This window comes from Oncorhynchus mykiss, chromosome 25 (assembly GCF_057628025.1).
Source record: "Oncorhynchus mykiss isolate SJ-2025 chromosome 25, ASM5762802v1, whole genome shotgun sequence".
NCBI lineage: Eukaryota > Metazoa > Chordata > Actinopteri > Salmoniformes > Salmonidae > Oncorhynchus > Oncorhynchus mykiss.
Genome location: NC_143046.1, coordinates 90,916,329 through 90,931,548, shown reverse-complemented (window position 1 = coordinate 90,931,548; position 15,220 = coordinate 90,916,329).

Sequence of the window (15,220 nt, the reverse complement as noted above, 5' to 3'; positions counted from 1 at the left end):
TTTTTACACGCTTCGCACTTCAGCACTCAGCGGTCCTGTTCTGTGAGCTTGTGTGGTCTACCACTGAGCCGTTGTTGCCCCTAGACGTTTCCACTTCACAATAACAACACTTACAGTTGACACACTGACTTTTTGGAAAGGTGGCATTCCATGACCGTGCCACGTTGAAAGTCACTGAGCTCTTTAGTAAGTCCCTTCTACTGAGAATGTTTGTCTATGGAGATTGCATGGCTGTGTGCTCAAATTTATACACCTGTCAGCAACCGGTGTGGCTGGAATAGCCAAATCCACTAATTTGAAGGGGTGTCCACATACTTGTGTGTATAAACAGTGTATAATGAATACACAACTTTCAAGGAGTAAAGTATTTGATGCAAACATAATTTTATAAAACTAGATAATCTCTGTCTGTCCCCACCTTCCTGTTTCCGTAGCAACGGACCCGTTCGAGAGACGAGATGGAGAGACCGAACACCCGTTTCACACTCCCCCCCAAAAATGTAAACAGTTAGCACGTGAACAACAAGTACTATGAATCCTTCACTCGTACACTGAATGAAAAATGTGTATCATGTGACATAATAGTCACATCCCAGTAACTTACTACACATGAAAATAAAACACTGCAGTAACTTACTACACCTTTAAAAAACAACAACACTGCTCTAAAGGAAAGGCCTCAACCCCAGCCTGGGCCTCTCTCTGTAAACCAGGAGGCTGGTTCACTTCACTTCACTTCCATAGAATTTCATAGAACTAATTTCCCAAAATGGCTGCCATTTTCAGCACATTCTGGAATGATGAGGATCTGTGACATGAAACCCTGCTTGTCCTTGTCGTTGTGGGAGTCAACACAAAGACCCAGGTGAAGTTGCCCCAGCCAGCCTGTCCCCTCCTGGCTAGTCCATCCTATTCCCTCTGGGCTCTGGTCCAAAGTAGTGCACTCTAAATGGGTAATAGGATGACGTTTGGAATGCATGAGTGGGTCTGCTGTTGTGTGTACAGGGCCCACCCTGTACAGACTGCACTACTTTGGACCAGAGCCCAGAGGGAATAGGGTGGACTACTTTGGACCAGAGCCCATAGAGAATAGAGTGCACTACTTTGGACCAGAGCCCAGAGGGAACAGGGTGCTGTTTGCGATGCACCCACTGTTTAACAGACCCCACTGTACACCTGCTAGATAGACACATCTAACAGACCCCACTGTACACCTATTAGATAGACACAGCTAACAGACCCACTGTACACCTACTAGATGGACACAGCTAACATACCCACTGTACACCTGCTAGATAGACACAGCTAACAGACCCACTGTACACCTACTAGATGGACACAGCTAACATACCCACTGTACACCTGCTAGATAGACACAGCTAACAGACCCACTGTACACCTACTAGATAGACACATCTAACAGACCCCACTGTACACCTACTAGATAGACACAGCTAACAGACCCACTGTACACCTACTAGATGGACACAGCTAACATACCCACTGTACACCTGCTAGATAGACACAGCTAACAGACCTACTGTACACCTGCTAGATGGATAGGATGCTGTCAGATATACACAGCTAACAGACCCACTGTACACCTGCTAGATAGACACAGCTAACAGACCCACTGTACACCTGCTAGATAGACACAGCTAACAGACCCACTGTACACCTACTAGATAGACACAGCTAACAGACCCACTGTACACCTACTAGATAGACACAGCTAACAGACCCACTTTACACCTGCTAGATAGACACAGCTAACAGACCCCACTGTACACCTACTAGATAGACACAGCTAACAGACCCACTGTACACCTACTAGATAGACACAGCTAACAGACCCACTGTACACCTACTAGATAGACACAGCTAACAGACCCCACTGTACACCTACTAGATAGACACAGCTAACAGACCCACTGTACACCTACTAGATAGACACAGCTCACAGACCCACTGTACACCTACTAGATGGATAGCATGCTGTCAGATAGACACATCTAACAGACCCCACTGTACACCTGCTAGATAGACACAGCTAACAGACCCCACTGTACACCTGCTAGATAGACACAGCTAACAGACCCCACTGTACACCTACTAGATAGACACAGCTAACAGACCCCACTGTACACCTGCTAGATAGACACAGATAACAGACCCCACTGTACACCTACTAGATGGATAGCATGCTGTCAGATAGACACATCTAACAGACCCCACTGTACACCTGCTAGATAGACACAGCTAACAGACTCCACTGTACACCTGCTAGATGGATTAGTGGTCTTTGTCAGATAACTGCAGGATACAGGCTTTTTTTTAATTCTACATTCAATCTCTATTCATGGGTTTTTGTAAAGGAAGCAAATGCTGAAGCAAGGGCCTCTGTCTGTGTAAACAGTGCTGCTCCCTGGCACAGAACACAGGGATGAATATAAAGAGCTAGTGCTACCGTTTTCTAAGTTAGTTAGCCTGATACAGCCTGCCGGGGTTGAGAGCAGCAGAACTAGGACAGGACTGATAAGAGGAATAGTTAAGATTACATCTATTTAAAATGACATCCTATTTTCCTGTATAGTGCACGACTTTAGACCAGAGTCCCGTTCAAGAGAAGTGCACAATATAGGGAATAGGATGCCATTTGGGATGCTGCCAGAATGAATCAATGCAGTGATTCTGCACCTCTATTCTAATGAGGAGGAAGAGGAGGAGGAGGAGGAGAGGGCAGAGAGGATGGAGGTGGGGTGGGGTGGGGGGGGGGTGTACTCTCATATCCTCTCACAAAAACAATGCAGACAGACACATGGCTAGACCAGTAGCAAGCTGCCACCTCACAGCCAGCCAGGACAACACAATGCAACTTTATTGTCCAGATTAGAGGGAACAAAAAAAATGTGCCTAGGACAGTTGGACGAGGTAGGGGGCAGCAAACACACAGGATGTAACAGGCTTCATACAACACCCCAACCTTTACACTGCTCCGATCAGAGAGCACTAGAGAGGAGCAGCTTGCAGGAGCAGCTTGCAGGAGCATCTGGCAGGAGCATCTGGCAGGAGCAGCTTGCAGGAGCATCTGACAGGAGCAGCTTGCAGGAGCATCTGGCAGGAGCATCTGGCAGGAGCATCTTGCAGGAGCATCTTGTAGGAGCAGCTTCCAGGAGCATCTGGCAGGAGCAGCTTCCAGGAGCATCTGGCAGGAGCATCTTGCAGGAGCATCTGGCAGGAGCAGCTTGCAGGAGCATCTGGCAGGAGCATCTTGCAGGAGCATCTGGCAGGAGCAGATTGCAGGAGCATCTTGCAGTCTGGATCTAACCTAGTCTGGATCTAACCTAGTCGATGTAGGATCCTCTACCTCTTGTAACCTCCTATGTCTAGTTGACGTAGGATCCTCTACCTCTTGTAACCTCCTATGTCTAGTCGATGTAGGATCCTCTACCACTTGTAAACTCCTATGTCTAGTTGACGTAGGATCCTCTACCTCTTGTAACCTCCTATGTCTAGTTGAAGTAGGATCCTCTACCTCTTGTAAACTCCTATGTCTAGTCGATGTAGGGTCCTCTACCTCTGACCTTGTCCCCTGGGCTCAGCTACTGCATAGATATGTGTCTTAGGAAGTGACCACTGCTTCTGTGACAGGAAGGCACAGACACCAGTATGAGCACTAGTCTGTATGTCCACTATCTATTTAGTTATGTATTGAACAGTGTATAGTGCCATACCGGTAACAGATCACTCATCTGTTAAAGTGGGTGCTGCTTCTATGGTGGGCTTAAGCTATGTGGCAGTTGAGAGAAGTTTGCCAAGTGACTCAACAGCAAGACAGAAACACCAACATAAATACATATTATCTTTTTTTTTTAAATGTTTATTAAAGGTAAGCGAATGGCATTGCACACTATTAACAATTGTAATGTTTCCATGGTATTGTAAAGAACCAGCAGGGAGCAGGTCTCGAACCCTCGACCTTCGAGGTCCGGCGCGCTATCGACTTGTGCCGCAAAAGCATGCTCGTGCGGCAGAGTCGATTTCCGCGCCTATAAACCCAGGGTCGTTACAGTATGTACATACAGTGCATTCGGAAAGTATTCAGACCCCTTTACTTTTCCCGCATTATGTTACTTGGGTGTTATTCTAAAATGGTTTAATAAATAAATAAACATCTTCAATCCACACACAATACCCCATAATACGTTTGGGTCTTTGCCTGTCAATAAAGATACACATTAAATAACACTATTTTCACGCGATAAATCAGATTTTAATTTGACACGTCAAAATAACACAATTCTATTATAGAATGTTGTGTGTGGTGAATTTGCACGTGCATTTCTACGACTATCAGTAGCACTGTCAAATCTGTACCAAAAAGTCTGCAAACAAGCATCAAATCCCACTTTATTACATGCGCCGAATACAACATGTGTAGGTAGTAGACCTTACCGTGAAACGCTTACTTACTACAAGCCCTTAAACAACTGTGCAGTTCAAGACGAGTTAAGAAAATATTTACTAAATAAAGTACAAATAAATCAATCAAAAGTAACTCAATAAAATAAGAATAACGAGGCTATATACAGGGGCTACCGAGTCAGTGTGCGGGGGTACGGGTTAGTCGAGGGTCACGTGAGCATACAACGGCCACAAAGATGTGTTTACAATACTGCGTTGGTAATAAATACATGATTTGTTCCACCGAATGGGGAAAACGTTTCTGTGAGCATTTGACATATGTTCAGGATCAATAGAACAATGTCTTTAATACAGATGTTTGTAGCAACTTCTGGGGTGGCTAAATAGCTTTACCTTGGTACCTAGTTAGCACCAATACAACCAGGTACCTAGTTAGCACCAATACAACCTGGTACCTAGTTAGCACCAATACAACCAGGTACCTAGTTAGCACCAATACAACCAGGTACCTAGTTAGCACCAATACAACCAGGTACCTAGTTAGCACCAATACAACCAGGTACCTAGTTAGCACCAATACAACCTGGTACCTAGTTAGCACCAATACAACCAGGTACCTAGTTAGCACCAATACAACCAGGTACCTAGTTAGCACCAATACAACCAGGTACCCAGTTAGCACCAATACAACCAGGTACCTAGTTAGCACCAATACAACCAGGTACCTAGTTAGCACCAATACAACCAGGTACCTAGTTAGCACCAATACAACCAGGTACCTAGTTAGCACCAATACAACCAGGTACCTAGTTAGCACCAATACAACCAGGTACCTAGTTAGCACCAATACAACCAGGTACCTAGTTAGCACCAATACAACCAGGTACCTAGTTAGCACCAATACAACCAGGTACCTAGTTAGCACCAATACAACCTGGTACCTAGTTAGCACCAATACAACCAGGTACCTAGTTAGCACCAATACAACCAGGTACCTAGTTAGCACCAATACAACAAGGTACCTAGTTAGCACCAATACAACCAGGTACCTAGTTAGCACCAATACAACCAGGTACCTAGTTAGCACCAATACAACCAGGTACCTAGTTAGCACCAATACAACCAGGTACCTAGTTAGCACCAATACAACCAGGTACCTAGTTAGCACCAATACAACCAGGTACCTAGTTAGCACCAATACAACCAGGTACCTAGTTAGCACCAATACAACCAGGTACCTAGTTAGCACCAATACAACCAGGTACCTAGTTAGCACCAATACAACCAGGTACCTAGTTAGCACCAATACAACCAGGTACCTAGTTAGCACCAATACAACCAGCCTGAAAACAATGACAAGCAGAACCTGCAGTCATTTTCATTATTCTTAGTAATGATTTAGGAATCCTTGTGAGTAAGTATTATCTAGGTTGACACTTGTTGTTCGTCTATTAAAATTGAACTTTAGTTCGTGAAAATAACTAGCTAGCCAGCTACTTAACCCTATTACCCAAACCGAATGTTTATAAGCAGCCAGCTCTGCTTCCTCTGTCTAGTGAGACTGGACCGGACCGGTTAACGGCAATAGTGGAATTTACGGTTCCCTTTCAAAATAAAAGTCCCGCTTTGAAAGTGACTCAGAAGGTTACAATTGGTGGAATCATGCCATATTTAGACTAGATAATGTTAAACAAGGTTGGAATGTTGAGCAATAAAAAAAGGTTTATCAGTCTACTAGGAGACAGAACACAACTGGGGAGAGTTTACGCAAATATTAGCATAGTGGCTCAGTGACTGTGTGAAATCACCTCCCCAGTCAGCCTATTTGTGTGTATTGACATTCATATTACACTGTCCAGCTTTACCTAATTGTTGGGGATCAAATGGGGTAACAGTCTACTCAGTACCCAAACACTTTTTTCCCAATGTCCTCCTCAGAGATGTTAGACTCCAAAACATACACACAGTATTGTTTTCCCTCTGGAATGGTGTTCAATGCACATAGTAGGTTTGACTCGTACAATAAATGTGGCTCAATTCACAGTTGTTTCAGAGTCCCGCAATAAGAGCTACGACACTAATGTTCTCTGGGTGTCACTGAGTAGACTGATACCCCATGTCATTGATCCACAGTCCATAGGTAAGGCTGTACAGTGAAATAAGGGTGCCCCCCAATGCAATTCTGAAGTCTAATACATCCAGTGTGATTTCAACAGATTTGTGAAATAAACAAATTATTGTCGTTTGTTGATTTTATACAACATGTCAATCTCGTTTAGCATGATCTATTAAATTATTATTACATTAATTATAATATTTCTATTAATTTGCATCTCTGTCAAATACATACCTTTAATTTGAAGGCTAGACGCAAATTCCACTATTGTGGCTAAGCCTTATTGTGGCTAGCTTCACATAGATGGGTCCGACCTCCATTAATTAAATAAGAACTGTCTTATAAATTAGGGGTTATTTTAGATGATGACACCCAGCTAGATAGCTGTAGCTACTGAAACAGACTGTCGTTAGCTATGTTTTTGGGTTAGAACATTGTTTGCATCCATCAGATAGCAGATTTTTTTTTAATCGTTGTGACGTATGAAATACGAGTGATAGTTATTACACATTGATTACACTAAGTAAAACAATGTATGAACGCGTTAAATTATTATCTGACGTGCAGTCATTTAGGTCCTGATTGGTCAACAAGCTTATTTTAACACTTCAAATTGTGTTAAGTTTTTGACACGCAAAGACCCAAACCGCGTTCCGTACCATAATGACAAAGCGAAAACAGGTTTAGTTTTTTTTTTTGTGCAAATGTAAAAAAAACTTTAAAAAAAATAGAAATATCTTATTTACATAAATATTCAGACCCATTGCTATGAGACTAGAGGTGCATCATGTTTCCATTGATCATCCTTGAGATGTTTCTAGAACTTGATTGGAGTCCACCTGTGGTATTATTCAAATGATTGGACATGATTTGGAAAGGCACACACCTGTCTATATAAGGTCCCACAAGTTGACAGTGAATGTCAGAGCAAAAACCAAGCCGTGAGGTCAAAGGAATTGTCCGTAGAGCTCCGAGACAGGATTGTGTCGAGGCACAGATCTGGGGAAGGGTACTAAAACATTTCAGCAGTATTGAAGGTCCCCAAGAACACAGTGGCCTCCATCATTCTTAAAAGGAAGAACTCTTCCTAGAGCTGGCCGCCCGGCCATACTGAGCAATCGGGGGAGAAGGGCCTTGGTCAGGGAGGTGACCAACAACCCTATGGACACTCTGACAGAGCTCTAGAGTTCCTCTGTGGAGATGAAAGAACCTTCCAGAAGGACAACCATCTCTGCAGCACTCCACTAATCAGGCCTTTATGGTAGAGTGGCCAGACGGAAGCCACTCCTCAGTAAAAGGCCCATAACAGCCCGCTTCTAAATTCCATTTAGGAATGTGCCACCTGTCTTTCCAGCATGTAGGAGGTGTTACTATCCAGGAGGACCTAGCTGGATCCCGTGGTTGAACAGGTACCGTCATACACGCGGCCTGGTCGGCACAGAGCAAGGGTGAGCTGTACCCAGGTCTGCCTCCATGACAGAAACAGATAGGGCCTGGTCGGCACACAACAGGGTGAGCTGTACCCAGGTCTGCCTCCATGACAGAAACAGATAGGGCCAGGACGGCACACAACAGGGTGAGCTGTACCCAGGTCTGTCTGTGAGCCACAACACACACACAGCATCCAGTTGCTCAACGAACCCTGTGGACCTCCCTGACCACGGAGTAGTCCTCATCTCGGTATATACAGAACCGATAGCCGTCCATCTCACCTGATCCCTGTGAAGAGAAGACCGCTCACTAGAGAAACAGACTGGGCTGGAGATAAACTAATAACACATTTAAGATAAGGAATGTCACAGGCAGACAGTAGGGGGGTATTGAATCACAGGCAGACAGTAGGTGGGTATTGAATGTCACAGGCAGACAGTAGGGGGATATTGAATCACAGGCAGACAGTAGGGGGTATTGAATCATAGGCAGACAGTAGGGGGGTATTGAATCACAGGCAGACAGTAGGGGGGTATTGAATCACAGGCAGACAGTAGGGGGTATTGAATCACAGGCAGACAGTAGGGGGGTATTGAATGTCACAGGCAGACAGTAGGGGGGTATTGAATCACAGGCAGACAGTAGGGGGGTATTGAATCATAGGCAGACAGTAGGGGGGTATTGAATCACAGGCAGACAGTAGGGGGGTATTGAATCACAGGCAGACAGTAGGGGGTATTGAATCACAGGCAGACAGTAGGGGGGTATTGAATGTCACAGGCAGACAGTAGGGGGGTATTGAATCACAGGCAGACAGTAGGGGGGTATTGAATCACAGGCAGACAGTAGGGGGGTATTGAATCACAGGCAGACAGTAGGGGGATATTGAATCATAGGCAGACAGTAGGGGGGTATTGAATCATAGGCAGACAGTAGGGGGTATTGAATCATAGGCAGACAGTAGGGGGGTATTGAATCATAGGCAGACAGTAGGGGGTATTGAATCACAGGCAGACAGTAGGGGGGTATTGAATCATAGGCAGACAGTAGGGGGGTATTGAATCACAGGCAGACAGTAGGGGGGTATTGAATCACAGGCAGACAGTAGGGGGGTATTGAATCACAGGCAGACAGTAGGGGGTATTGAATCATAGGCAGACAGTAGGGGGTATTGAATCATAGGCAGACAGTAGGGGGGTATTGAATCATAGGCAGACAGTAGGGGGGTATTGAATCATAGGCAGACAGTAGGGGGTATTGAATCATAGGCAGACAGTAGGGGGGTATTGAATCATAGGCAGACAGTAGGGGGTATTGAATCATAGGCAGACAGTAGGGGGGTATTGAATCATAGGCAGACAGTAGGGGGGTATTGAATCATAGGCAGACAGTAGGGGGTATTGAATCATAGGCAGACAGTAGGGGGTATTGAATCACAGGCAGACAGTAGGGGGGTATTGAATCACAGGCAGACAGTAGGGGGGTATTGAATCATAGGCAGACAGTAGGGGGGTATTGAATCATAGGCAGACAGTAGGGGGTATTGAATCATAGGCAGACAGTAAGGGGGTATTGAATCATAGGCAGACAGTAGGGGGGTATTGAATCATAGGCAGACAGTAGGGGGTATTGAATCATAGGCAGACAGTAGGGGGTATTGAATCACAGGCAGACAGTAGGGGGGTATTGAATCACAGGCAGACAGTAGGGGGTATTGAATCATAGGCAGACAGTAGGGGGGTATTGAATCACAAGCAGACAGTAGGGGGGTATTGAATCATAGGCAGACAGTAGGGGGTATTGAATCACAGGCAGACAGTAGGGGGTATTGAATCATAGGCAGACAGTACGGGGGTATTGAATCACAGGCAGACAGTAGGGGGGTATTGAATCACAGGCAGACAGTAGGGGGGTATTGAATCACAGGCAGACAGTAGGGGGGTATTGAATCACAGGCAGACAGTAGGGGGTATTGAATCACAGGCAGACAGTAGGGGGTTATTGAATCATAGGCAGACAGTAGGGGGTATTGAATCACAGGCAGACAGTAGGGGGGTATTGAATCACAGGCAGACAGTAGGGGGTATTGAATCACAGGCAGACAGTAGGGGGGTATTGAATCACAGGCAGACAGTAGGGGGGTATTGAATCACAGGCAGACAGTAGGGGGGTATTGAATCACAGGCAGACAGTAGGGGGGTATTGAATCACAGGCAGACAGTAGGGGGGTATTGAATCACAGGCAGACAGTAGGGGGGTATTGAAATCTAAACTACTGCTAGTTTTCTTGTAGAAAACAGAAGGGAAGCCTTCCTAGGGTACAAAATAGTAGATCTTTATAGATAGAAGGTACTCCAAGACGAAGGGCCTATGCTGAAGCGCGTCTGAATTTAAAAAATAAATCATATTTGTTCCATTGAACATGCCGTAACAATAAAAGTCATTTTAAATATATGAAGAGTGCCTTGGTCCTCCCTGTTTTTCTGGTCTATCTGGCCAGTTCCCTCACGGGCGTCTGAGACCTGAACGTGTCCTGATTAGAAGGGACACGTGGAAGATCAGCAGTAGGACTGGTTTTGAGGTGCAGATTTGAATTGACCCATAATCCTCCTGCTTATCCAATAAAATCAGGAGAAAAACAAAAAAGAACCAGAACAAATTATTCAACCCCTTTTAATTGACACATTAAGTCAAAACGAATGTCCAGTATGCACAAAATCACACACATTAATCGACTAAATTAAACAACTGTTAAAATGTCCGTTATATCAGTAATTTAGTCCCATTTGCACTCAGTGCTGCCTAGCACTGGTACTGAGGAGGTTCATGACCATAAATATCATTCAACAACTGTAGATCAACCATGGCAAAGTCCAGACACAGTCATACAGGTTGGAATGAAACTGGACCCCCTATCCTGTTTCTGCACGTGCCCAGTGCAGAGGACAGACCCCTATGCTGTTTCTGCACGTGCCCAGTACCGCGGACAGAGCCCTATCCTGTTTCTGCACATGCCCAGTACAGCGGACAGACCCCTATCCTGTTTCTGCACATGCCCAGTACAGCGGACAGACCCCTATCCTGTTTCTGCACCTGTCCAGTACAGCGGATGGACCCCTATGCTGTTTCTGCACGTGCCCAGTACAGAGGACAGACCCCTATCCTGTTTCTGCACGTGCCGAGTACAGAGGACAGACCCCTATGCTGTTTCTGCACGTGCCCAGTGCAGAGGACAGACCCCTATGCTGTTTCTGCACATGCCCAGTACAGAGGACAGACCCCTATCCTGTTTCTGCACATGCCCAGTACAGAGGACAGACCCCTATCCTGTTTCTGCACATGCCCAGTACAGAGGACAGACCCCTATCCTGTTTCTGCACATGCCCAGTACAGCGGACAGACCCCTATCCTGTTTCTGCACCTGTCCAGTACAGCAGATGGACCCCTATCCTGTTTCTGCACATGCCCAGTACAGCAGATGGACCCCTATCCTGTTTCTGCACATGCCCAGTACAGCGGACAGACCCCTATCCTGTTTCTGCACATGCCCAGTACTGCAGATGGACCCCTATCCTGTTTCTGCACATGTCCAGTACAGCAGATGGACCCCTATCCTGTTTCTGCACATGCCCAGTACAGCAGATGGACCCCTATCCTGTTTCTGCACGTGCCCAGTACAGCAGATGGACCCCTATCCTGTTTCTGCACATGCCCAGTACAGCAGATGGACCCCTATCCTGTTTCTGCACATGCCCAGTACAGCGGACAGACCCCTATCCTGTTTCTGCACATGCCCAGTACAGCAGATGGACCCCTATCCTGTTTCTGCACATGCCCAGTACAGCGGACAGACCCCTATCCTGTTTCTGCACGTGCCCAGTACAGCAGATGGACCCCTATCCTGTTTCTGCACATGCCCAGTACAGCGGACAGACCCCTATGCTGTTTCTGCACGTGCCCAGTAGAGGACAGACCCCTATGCTGTTTCTGCACGTGCCCAGTACAGAGGACAGAGCCCTATGCTGTTTCTGCACGTGCCCAGTACAGCGGACAGACCCCTATGCTGTTTCTGCACGTGCCCAGTACAGCAGATGGACCCCTATCCTGTTTCTGCACATGCCCAGTACAGAGGACAGAGCCCTATGCTGTTTCTGCACGTGCCCAGTACAGCGGACAGACCCCTATCCTGTTTCTGCACGTGCCCAGTACAGTGGACAGACCCCTATGCTGTTTCTGCACGTGCCCAGTACAGAGGACAGACCCCTATCCTGTTTCTGCACGTGCCCAGTACAGCGGACAGACCCCTATCCTGTTTCTGCACGTGCCCAGTACAGAGGACAGACCCCTATGCTGTTTCTGCACGTGTCCAGTACAGAGGACGGACCCCTATCCTGTTTCTGCACGTGCCCAGTACAGCGGACAGACCCCTATGCTGTTTCTGCACGTGCCCAGTACAGAGGACAGACCCCTATCCTGTTTCTGCACGTGCCCAGTACAGCGGACAGACCCCTATCCTGTTTCTGCACGTGCCCAGTACAGAGGACAGACCCCTATCCTGTTTCTGCACGTGCCCAGTACAGAGGACAGACCCCTATCCTGTTTCTGCACGTGCCCAGTACAGAGGACAGACCCCTATCCTGTTTCTGCACGTGCCCAGTACAGCGGACAGACCCCTATGCTGTTTCTGCACGTGCCCAGTAGAGGACAGACCCCTATGCTGTTTCTGCACGTGCCCAGTACAGCGGACAGACCCCTATGCTGTTTCTGCACGTGCCCAGTACAGAGGACAGACCCCTATCCTGTTTCTGCACGTGCCCAGTACAGAGGACAGACCCCTATGCTGTTTCTGCACGTGCCCAGTACAGAGGACAGAGCCCTATGCTGTTTCTGCACGTGCCCAGTACAGAGGACAGACCCCTATGCTGTTTCTGCACGTGCCCAGTACAGAGGACAGACCCCTATGCTGTTTCTGCACGTGCCCAGTACAGAGGACAGAGCCCTATGCTGTTTCTGCACGTGCCCAGTACAGAGGACAGACCCCTATCCTGTTTCTGCACGTGCCCAGTACAGAGGACAGACCCCTATCCTGTTTCTGCACGTGCCCAGTACAGAGGACAGACCCCTATGCTGTTTCTGCACGTGCCCAGTACAGAGGACAGACCCCTATCCTGTTTCTGCACGTGCCCAGTACAGAGGACAGACCCCTATGCTGTTTCTGCACGTGCCCAGTACAGAGGACAGAGTTAACTAGAACTACAGAGCACTTGGCAAGTATTCAGACCTTTTCCACACTTGTTTTATTTACCAAAACATTCTAAAAACCTGTTTTGGCTTTAGCCATTATGGAGTATTGTGTGGAGATGGATGAGGATTCGTTTTTATCTCATCCATTTTAGAAAAAGGCTGTTAAGTAACAACATGTGGAAAAAGGGAAAGGGGTCTGAATACTTTCAGAAGGCACTGAATGTCCAGCGTGAGTCTGTGTGTGTGTGTGTGTGTGTCTGTGTGTCTGTGTGTGTGTGCTCGCGAGCGTGTCTGTCTGTGTCCTGTTGTCCTTTCAGTCCTCCCTGCAGTAAGTCCAGTCCTCCCTGCAGTAAGTCCAGTCCTCCTATTTCCCCCCCTGCAGTAAGTCCAGTCCTCCTCCTATTTCCCCCCCTGCAGTAAGTCCAGTCCTCCTATTTCCCCCCCTGCAGTAAGTCCAGTCCTCTTCCTATTTCCCCCCCTGCAGTAAGTCCAGTCCTCCTATTTCCACCCCTGCAGTAAGTCCAGTCCTCCTATTTCCCCCCCTGCAGTAAGTCCAGTCCTCTTCCTATTTCCCCCCCTGCAGTAAGTCCAGTCCTCCTATTTCCCTCCTTGCAGTAAGTCCAGTCCTTACCCTATTTCCCCCCTGCAGTAAGTCCAGTCCTCCTATTTCCCCCTCTGCAGTAAGTCCAGTCCTCCTATTTCCCCCCTGCAGTAAGTCCAGTCCTCCTCCTACTTCCCGCCCTGCAGTAAGTCCAGTCCTCCTGTTTCCCTCCCTGCAGTAAGTCCAGTCCTCACCCTATTTCCCCCTCTGCAGTAAGTCCAGTCCTCCTATTTCCCACCCTCCAGTCCAGTCCTCCTATTTCCCTCCCTGCAGTAAGTCCAGACCTTACCCTATTTCCCCCTCTGCAGTAAGTCCAGTCCTTACCCTATTTCCCTCCCTGCAGTAAGTCCAGTCCTCCTCCTATTTCCCCCCCTGCAGTAAGTCCAGTCCTCCTATTTCCCTTCCTGCAGTAAGTCCAGTCCTCACCATATTTCCCTCCCTGCAGTAAGTCCAGTCCTCCTATTTCCCTCCCTGCAGTAAGTCCAGTCCTCCTATTTCCCCCCCTGCAGTAAGTCCAGTCCTCACCATATTTCCCTCCCTGCAGTAAGTCCAGTCCTCCTATTCCCCCCTCTGCAGTAAGTCCAGTCCTCACTCTATTTCCCTCCCTGCAGTAAGTCCAGTCCTCCTCCTATTTCCCCCTCTGCAGTAAGTCCAGTCCTCACTCTATTTCCCTCCCTGCAGTAAGTCCAGTCCTCACCCCATTTCCCTCCCTGCAGTAAGTCCAGTCCTCACCCTATTTTCCCCCCTGCAGTAAGTCCAGTCCTTACCCTATTTCCCCCTGCAGTAAGTCTAGTTCTCCTATTTCCCTCCCTGCAGTAAGTCCAGTACTCCTATTTCCCCCCCTGCAGTAAGTCCAGTCCTTACCCTATTTCCCCCCTGCAGTAAGTCGAGTCCTCCTATTTCCCTCCCTGCAGTAAGTCCAGTCCTCACCCTATTTCCCCCCTGCAGTAAGTCCAGTCCTCCTATTTCCCTCCCTGCAGTAAGTCCAGTCCTCACCCTATTTCCCCCCCTGCAGTAAGTCCAGTCCTCCTATTTCCCCCCTGCAGTAAGTCCAGTCCTCATATTTCCCTCCCTGCAGTAAGTCCAGTCCTCACCCTATTTCCCCCCTGCAGTAAGTCCAGTCCTTACCCTATTTCCCTCCCTGCAGTAAGTCCAGTCCTTACCCTATTTCCGCCCCTGCAGTAAGTCCAGTCCTCCTATTTCCCTCCCTGCAGTAAGTCCAGTCCTCCTATTTCCCCCCCTGCAGTAAGTCCAGACCTCCTCCTATTTCCCCCCCTGCAGTAAGTCCAGTCCTCACCATATTTCCCTCCCTGCAGTAAGTCCAGTCCTCCTATTTCCCTCCCTGCAGTAAGTCCAGTCCTCCTATTTCCCCCCCTGCAGTAAGTCCAGTCCTCACCATATTT